Here is an 8,018-nt window from a genome sequence, read left to right on the forward strand (position 1 = left end):
TTGTGGGTCAGACAAGACCCAATCAGCTATGTAACTTAATAGGGGACTTAATTGTTATTTCCTAAAATCTGGGAAGTCCAATCCACCCCTTGCCTGTGGAAGCTGTAGCTTCTTCAGCTTAATGGGGGGCCGCCTATGGTTCCAGATAAAGGAACTCAGCCAGCCGTATAATTTACATAAAGCTGTCCTCGGCAGCATCACCGGAAGCATTCTCATAGGATATAGGAGATGGGGCAGGATATTCATTTTGATTAATGCTATTCTACCCAGCCAGGAAATTGGCAGGTCTCCCCATCGCTGGAGGTCCTGCCTTATCCTTTCCAATAAATACACAAAATTAGCCTTATACAACTGACCAAATACTGGAGTAATAAAAATGCCTAAATATAAGAAACCCTCCAGGGACCAGCGAAAGGGAAAAAGGGAACCGTCCGCTAAGCGGGGTATCACAGCAAGGCCACCCATTGGCATAGCTTCCGATTTTGAAAAATTAATTTTATAGCCTGTGAATGCACTAAATGTATTAATAACTTGGATTAAGCGAGGTATGGACATCAATGGGTTACTGAGGAATAGAAGAACGTCATCTGCATAAAGGGTAATTTTATGTTTACCTGTACCAATCCTTGGGGCCACTATATTAGGATCAGCTCGTATCGCTTCTGCTAGTGGTTCAATTATTAGCGTGAATAACAATGGCGAGAGGGGACATCCCTGACGGCAGCCCCTACCCACACTGAAGCTATCCGAGCCTAATCCATTGGTAACCACAACTGCTTTGGGGTCACTATACAATGTTGAGATCCATTTGGTAAACACCTGTCCAACACCAAACCTCTCCAATGTGTAAAACAAATATGACCATTCGACCCTATCAGATGCCTTTTCCGCGTCTAATGAAACTACTACTCCTGGTATCTTTCCCTGATGACAAGCTTGAATCATATTTAGAGCCCTTCTAACATTATTGGATGATCTACGGCCCTTAATAAACCCCGTCTGATCCTCCTTTATAATATGTGGCAGTATCCTTTCTAGTCTCAGTGCTAACGTTTTAGAGAGGATTTTAAAATCTACATTTAGCAAGGATATTGGTCTGTATGATGTACAATCTTCTGGGTCCTTTCCTTTTTTGAGGATAAGAGAGATATTTGCCTCTTTCAGCGAAGGCGGGAGACAGCCCTGGCTATATGCATAGTTATACATGTCCATAAGTGGACCAACCAGTATTTCTGTAAATTCTTTATAGAATTCAGCTTGAAAGCCATCTGGGCCCGGCGTCTTACCATTTTGAAGGTGCCTAATTGCATCAACTATTTCTTGGGGTGTAAGAGGAGCATTTAGGACCGATATTTGTTCCGGAGTTAGGTCTGGAAACGTCAAATTTTTAAAAAATGACTGCATCCTCTTCGCCTTATCTTCACAATCCTGTGATTTATATAACTCAGAATAGAATTTTCTAAAGGTCGCATTAATCTTTTTATGATCATGAGTCAAAATACCCGTACTTTCCTTGATAGACATAATAGTCTGAGGGGCCTTTTTTTTCTTTGCAAGAAATGCTAAGTATCTACCTGGTTTGTCGCCATATTCATATAACCTTTGCTTTGCAAATAATATTTCCCTCTTAGCCGTGTCTTCCATATTTAACTCTCTGATTATCTTATACATCTCAATTAAGTCACCTCACAACTTTCTTCTCTCTAATGAAAACAGCGTCATGTCCCTCAGCCGTTCCTCATAAGTCCATCCCTCCGTACCAGGTAACATCCTTGTAAATCTCCTCTGAGCCCTTTCCAAAGCTTCCATATTGTTCCCATAATACGGTGACCAGAACTGTATGCAATACTCCAAGTGCAGCCGCACTAGAGTTTTGTACAGCTGCAGCATGACCTCATGGCTCCGAACCTCAATCCCTCTACCAATAAAAGCTAACACACCAAATGCCTTTTTAACAACCCTATCAACCTGGGTGGCAGCTTTCAGGGACCTATGTACATGGACACTGTGATCCCTCTGCTCATCTACACTACCGAGAATCTTACCATTACCCAGTACTCTGCATTCCTGTTACTCCTTCCAACCTCACACCTCATATTTTCCACATTAAATTTCATTTGCCACCTCTCAGTCCAGCTCTGCAGCTTATTTATGTCTCTCTGTAACCTGCAACTCTCCACAACTCCACTGACCTTAGTGTCATCCCCAAATGTACTAACCCATCCTTCTACACCCTCATCCAGGTCATTTATAAAAATGACAAATAGCAGTGGCCCCAAAACAGATCCTTGCAGAACACCACGAGTAACTGAACTCCAGGATGAACATTTCCCATCAACCACCACCTTCTGTCTTCTTTTAGCTAGCCAATTTCTGATCCAAACTGCTAAATTGCCCTCAATCCCATGCCTCTGTATTTTGTGCAATAGCCTACCGTGGGGAACCTTATCAAACACTTTACTGAAATCCACATACAGCACATCAACCACTTTACCCTCATCCACCTGTTTGTCGCCATCTGAAAGAACTCAATAAGGTTTGTGAGGCACGACCTACCCTTCACAAAACCATATTGACTATCCCTAGTCTCTTATAACCTTTTCCAACACTTTACCCACAACCAAAGTAAGGCTCACTGGTCTATAATTTCCAGGGTTATCTCTACTCCCCTTCTTGAACAAGGGAACAACATTTGCTATCCTCCAGTCTTCTGGCACTATTCCTGTAGACAATGTCAACATAAAGATCAAAACCAAAGGTCTGCAATCTCCTCCCTGGCTTCTCAGAGAATCCTAGGATAAATCTCATCCAGCCCAGGGGACTTCCCTATTTTCACAATTTCCAGAATTGCTAACACCTCCTTGCGAATGTCAATCCTGACACGTCTAGTAACCTGTATCCGAGTATTCTCCTTGACAACATTATCTTTTTTCTGTGTGAATACTGAAGAAAAATACTCATTTAGCACTTCCCCTATCGCCCCGGACGCCATGCACAACTTCCCACTACAATCCTTGTTTGGCCCTAATCTTTCTCTAGTCATTCTTTTATTCCTGATATACCATTGATAGCTTTAGGGTTTTCCTTGATCCTATCTGCTAATGACTTCTCATGTTCCCTTCTGGCTCTTCTTAGATCTTTCTTTAGATCTTTCCTGGCTAACCTGTAACTCTCAAGCCCCGTAACTCAGCCTTCAAGTCTCATCCTAATATAAGCCTTCTTTTTCCTCTTGACAAGAGATTCGACTTCTTTAGTAAACTACAGCTCCCTTGCTCGACCACTTCCTCCCTGTCTGACAGGTACATACTTATCAAGTTAAAAATCACACAACACCAGGTTAGAGTTCAACAGGTTTATTTGGAAGCACTAGCTTTTGGAGCACCGCTCCTTCCTCAGGTGGTTGTGGAGGAGCAGCGCTCCGAAAGCTAGTGCTTCCAAATAAAACCTGTTGGACTCTAACCTGATGTTGTGTGATTTTTAACTTTGTACACCCAGTCCAACACCAGCATCTCCAAATCTCACTTATCAAGGACACGCAGTAGCTGTTCCTTGAATAAGCTCCACATTTCAATTATACCCACTCCCTACAGTTCTCCTCCCATTTTGACTTGTTGAAAGTTTGGAGAATACCAGTTATCAGGATTAAGTCAATATTCCTCAGGTGGCAAGAGTGAGGACTGTAGATGCTGGAGATTAGAGTGGCACTGGAAATGCACACCAGGTCAGGCAGCATCCGAGGAGCAGGAAAATTGATGTTTCCGGCAGGACCCCTTCATCAGGAATGAGGAGAATATTCTTCAGCCTAATGGAAGCTATTTGCATTGACTGGTGACTTCAGAAACCAAGCAAGATAAAATCCCACGTGCCTGTGATACCATGCATCATGGAAACTGCTCAAGTAAGCTGGTCAGTTCCATCTGTTTATATTTTTGTTATAATTTATCTCTTTACTATATCTGTCTCTGTCTGTATGAGATAGGGGGCTATGTTCAAAGAAGTTCAGGTTTAAATCATAGACATTAATTGAATAGTCAATAAGGCTAACAGAATGCTGGCCTTCATATCTGAAGCATTGGATTATAAGAATACAGATATTTATACTACAGTTATACAAAACCCTAGGCAGATCCCACTTGGAGGGAGATCAATGCAAGTTCTTAAAGATGACACCTGGACTCAATTATGAGGAGAGATGAGACAAATTCAGTCTTTATTCTTTGCAATTCAGAAGGTTAAGGGTGATCTAATTGAGCTTGTCAAGCTATTAATGGGGAAAGATAGGGTAAATAAATATAAACCATCCCCACCAGGGGCATAGTCTAAGAATTAGGGCTAGGTTGTTCAGGAGAGATGTTAGGAAGCACTGCTACACACAGAGAGTAGCGGAGGTTTGGAAGTCTTTCTCTCAAATGGTCAGTGTTAATTTAGTTGTTAAATTTAAATTTGAGGTAGACATTTTTTTATTAAGGTTCTGGATTAGAGTGGTGCTGGAAAAACACAGCAGGTCAGACAGCATCCAATGAGCAGGAAAATTGACGTTTCGGGCAAAACCCTTCATCAGGAATAGAGGCAGAGTGCCTGCAGGGTGGAGAGATAAATGAGGAGGGTGGGGGTGGGGAGAAAGTAGCATTGCTCTATGGAGACATCTTCAGGGTCTGAATGTCCTACTTCTATGCCTATGTTCCTTATTATGATCTGACATATTTTGCAGTGGTTGCTATGACAGAGTTGTATGGTGTTGGGGTCCACGTTGTCCTGAAGGCTGGGCAGTTTGCTGTGAACAATGGTGTGTTTGAGGTTTGGTGGTTGTTTAAAGGTGAGAAGTGGAGGTGTGAGGAAGGTCTTGGTGAGATGCTCATCCCTTCGATAATTTTTTGCAGGCTGCAAAGAACATGGCATCATTTCTCTGTTCCTGGGAAGGACAACAAAGGGTACTCTATTGCTTGTACCCCGTGTCTCTCTCCTGAGGAAGTTATGGTTTTTCACTGTGGCATGTCAGAACTGGGGATCAATCAGTTGAGTGTCATATCCTGATCATGACAACCACTGCAAGACGTGTCAGAGTATCGACATGTATACCACCTTTACATGTGACTTGGCCAATGTTATCTATGGATGTGGGTTCGCTTGCTTAGCTGGAAGGTTCATTTCCAGAGGTTTTGTCACCCTACTAGGTAACATCTTCAATGGGCCTCAGGCGAAGCATTGCTGATGATTCCTGCGTTCTATTTATATGTTTGGGTTTCTTTGGGTTGGTGATGTCATTTCCTGTGGTGAAGTCACTTTCTGTTCTTTTTCTCGGGGGTGGTAAATGGAATCTAACTCGATGTGTTTGTTGATAGAGTTCCGGTTGAAATGCTATGCTTCTAGGAATTCTCGTGCATGTCTTTGTTTGGCTTGTCCTAGGATGGATGCGTTGTCCCAGACAAAGTGGTGTCCTTCCTCATCTGTATGTAAGGATACTAGTGTGAGAGGGTCATGTCTTTTTGTGGCTAGTTGATGTTCATGTATCCTGGTGGCTAGTGTGCTGCCTGTTTGTCCAATGTAGTGTTTGTTACAGTTCTTGCATGATATTTTGTAAATGACATTATATATAAACATCAAGCAAAACTAATGTAATTGGGGTGGTTGCTTTCGTAGTTCAGGGTTTGGTCTGTGTGTGGGGCTTTCCTGTATACCTTTGTGGTGAATTCTCTGTTAGGTGCAAAGACTGCACAAAACACTACATAGGACAAACAGGAAGACAACTAACGATCTGCATCCATGAACACCAACGAGCCACAAAACAACACAACCAGCTATCCTTAGTAGCCACACACGCAGATGACAAGCAACATGAATTCGACTGGGACAACACTGCTATTATAGGACAAGCCAAACAGAGAACAGCCAGGGAATTCCTAGAGGCATGGCACTCATCCACAGATTCAATCAATAAGCACATCGACCTGGACCCAATATACCGGCCACTGCAGCGGACAGCTGGAGCTGACAATTGGAAGCGGCAGGTACAAACCACTATAAATGCCGGAGGAAAGATCACAGAAACGCTTCACAGGAGGCTCCCAAGCACTGAGGATGTCACCTAGACAGGGGACGAAATGTCTGCAACACAAATTCCCAGCTCAGCGAACAGAACCACAACAACGAGCACCCGAGCTACAAATCTTTTCACAAACCTCCAAGGAAACCTAAACATAATTCCTGCTGCTTTTTATCAGCAGTGTTTACCTGAGGCCCACTGAAGATCTTACCTAGTAGTTTGACAAAATGTCTGGAAATGAACCTTCCAGCTCAGCGAGCAAAACATCCAGAACCTCAAGCTGTGCTATAAAACTTCTCAACTTGCTAATGTTATTGATCTTATACACTGCAGACAAGAATGGCCTGAGGCATGGTACATTGGCGAGACCAAGCAGACGCTACAACAATGGATGAATGGATACTATGCAACAATCAACTGACAGGAATGTTCCCTCCCAGTTGGGGAACACTTCAGCAGTCTAGAACATTCAGCCTCGGATCTTTGGGTGACCATTCTCCAAGGTGGACTTTGGGATATGCAACAACGCAAAGTGGTCGAGCAGATGCTGATAGCTTAAGTTTGGCACCCATGAGGGTGGCCTCAACCAGGACCTTGGGTTCATGTCACACTACAGGTGATCTCTCATTCACTCACTCACTCACATAGAAACGCTCTCTCAGATATCCAGCCCCCAATGTAACATTTTTAAAAATTCCTACTTTGGATATATTGTACCACCAATCTGACTCCAGATTGGGACAAGACAGTCTCTAACGTCACACCTTTAATGCAGTGGCTGAGCTGAGATGTCACCTTTTTTAAAATTTACTGATAATACCTGGTTATCTTGGGGCAGTAAATTCTGGGATTTACATATTAATCAATCAAAACCTGTATCGCCATTCTAGGTGATTACAGACTTAACAGCTATCTGGGTTTGTTTAATACATCCCATCAGATGTTTGATCTCTTTCTTGCAAGTTCTGTGCCCTATGTATCCTGCTACACTTGTTATCTGACAAAGTGGCACGGCCCTGAAAGCTTGTATTTTCAAATAAATCTGTTGGACTATAATCTGGTGTCATGAGACTTCTGACCAAGTTAGGACACAGTTAGAGGTATGTGTTAGTGACCTGTGGTATGGTTTATAGTCTGGTTTACAGCTTCGAGAGCAAACTGATTTAATTGCTTTCAAGACACAGCCCCACCGGTGACACCAGGTCAGTTAATTTCTTGGTCTAAATGTGCATGTTTTACGTTGACTGGGAATACACTATTACCATTGTGGAGAATCACTCACTGCTTTCAGTAAACTATTCACGGTTTGTGTCAACATTGCTGCTGGCTGAAATAACTTGTGAATCTCTGCTTCTATTTAATTCCAGTTTTGTCAAAGTGGATGAAAATTGCTGACATAGACACTGCTGTTGGTTTTGCCAGGCAGATGGCATTTATAATAAAAGCTGTCTGCCCACTGACACCCATCTCCATTTTGGAGTCAATTTTCAGTTTGTGCAACTACTGCCCTCCACAGAAATGCAGAAAATAGGAGCAGGCTATTCAGCCCTTTGAGTCTGTTCCATCATTCAGTATGATCAGGGCTGTTTTTATTCACTCATGGGACATAGACATTGGCTGGACCAGCATTTATTCTCTGTCTCTAGTTGCCCCTTGAGAAGGTGGGGGTGAGCTGCCTTCTTGAACCGCTGCAGTCTGTGTGCTGTGGGTTGACCCACAATGCCCTAAGGGAGGGAATTCCAGGATTCTGACCCAACAACACTGAAGGAACGGTGATATATTTCCAAGTCAGGATGGTGAGTGGCTTGGACAGGAACTTGCAGGTGATGGTGTTCCCATGTATCTGCTGCCCTAGTCCTTCTAGATAGAAGTGGTCATGGGTTTGGAAGGTGCTATGTGAGGATCTTTGAGTTTCTGCAGTGCATCTTGTAGATAGTACACACTGCTGCTACTGAGTGTCAATGATGCAGAGAGT

At 43.0% G+C, this 8,018-nt stretch overlaps 1 long non-coding RNA gene across 1 annotated transcript in view; it reads right to left on the reverse strand.

Moving 5' to 3' along the window:
- LOC122560919 overlaps positions 1 to 6,102 on the reverse strand; it is a 14,222-nt gene extending 8,120 nt beyond the window's left edge. The window contains exons 1-2 of the long non-coding RNA XR_006314843.1: positions 6,092 to 6,102; positions 6,017 to 6,018 (exon numbers count right to left, since the gene is read on the reverse strand). This is a non-coding gene — a long non-coding RNA (uncharacterized LOC122560919). The remainder of the gene's footprint in view (positions 1 to 6,016; positions 6,019 to 6,091) is intronic.
- Positions 6,103 to 8,018: the final 1,916 nt, after the last annotated feature.

This window comes from Chiloscyllium plagiosum, chromosome 21 (assembly GCF_004010195.1).
Source record: "Chiloscyllium plagiosum isolate BGI_BamShark_2017 chromosome 21, ASM401019v2, whole genome shotgun sequence".
Classification (NCBI taxonomy): domain Eukaryota; kingdom Metazoa; phylum Chordata; class Chondrichthyes; order Orectolobiformes; family Hemiscylliidae; genus Chiloscyllium; species Chiloscyllium plagiosum.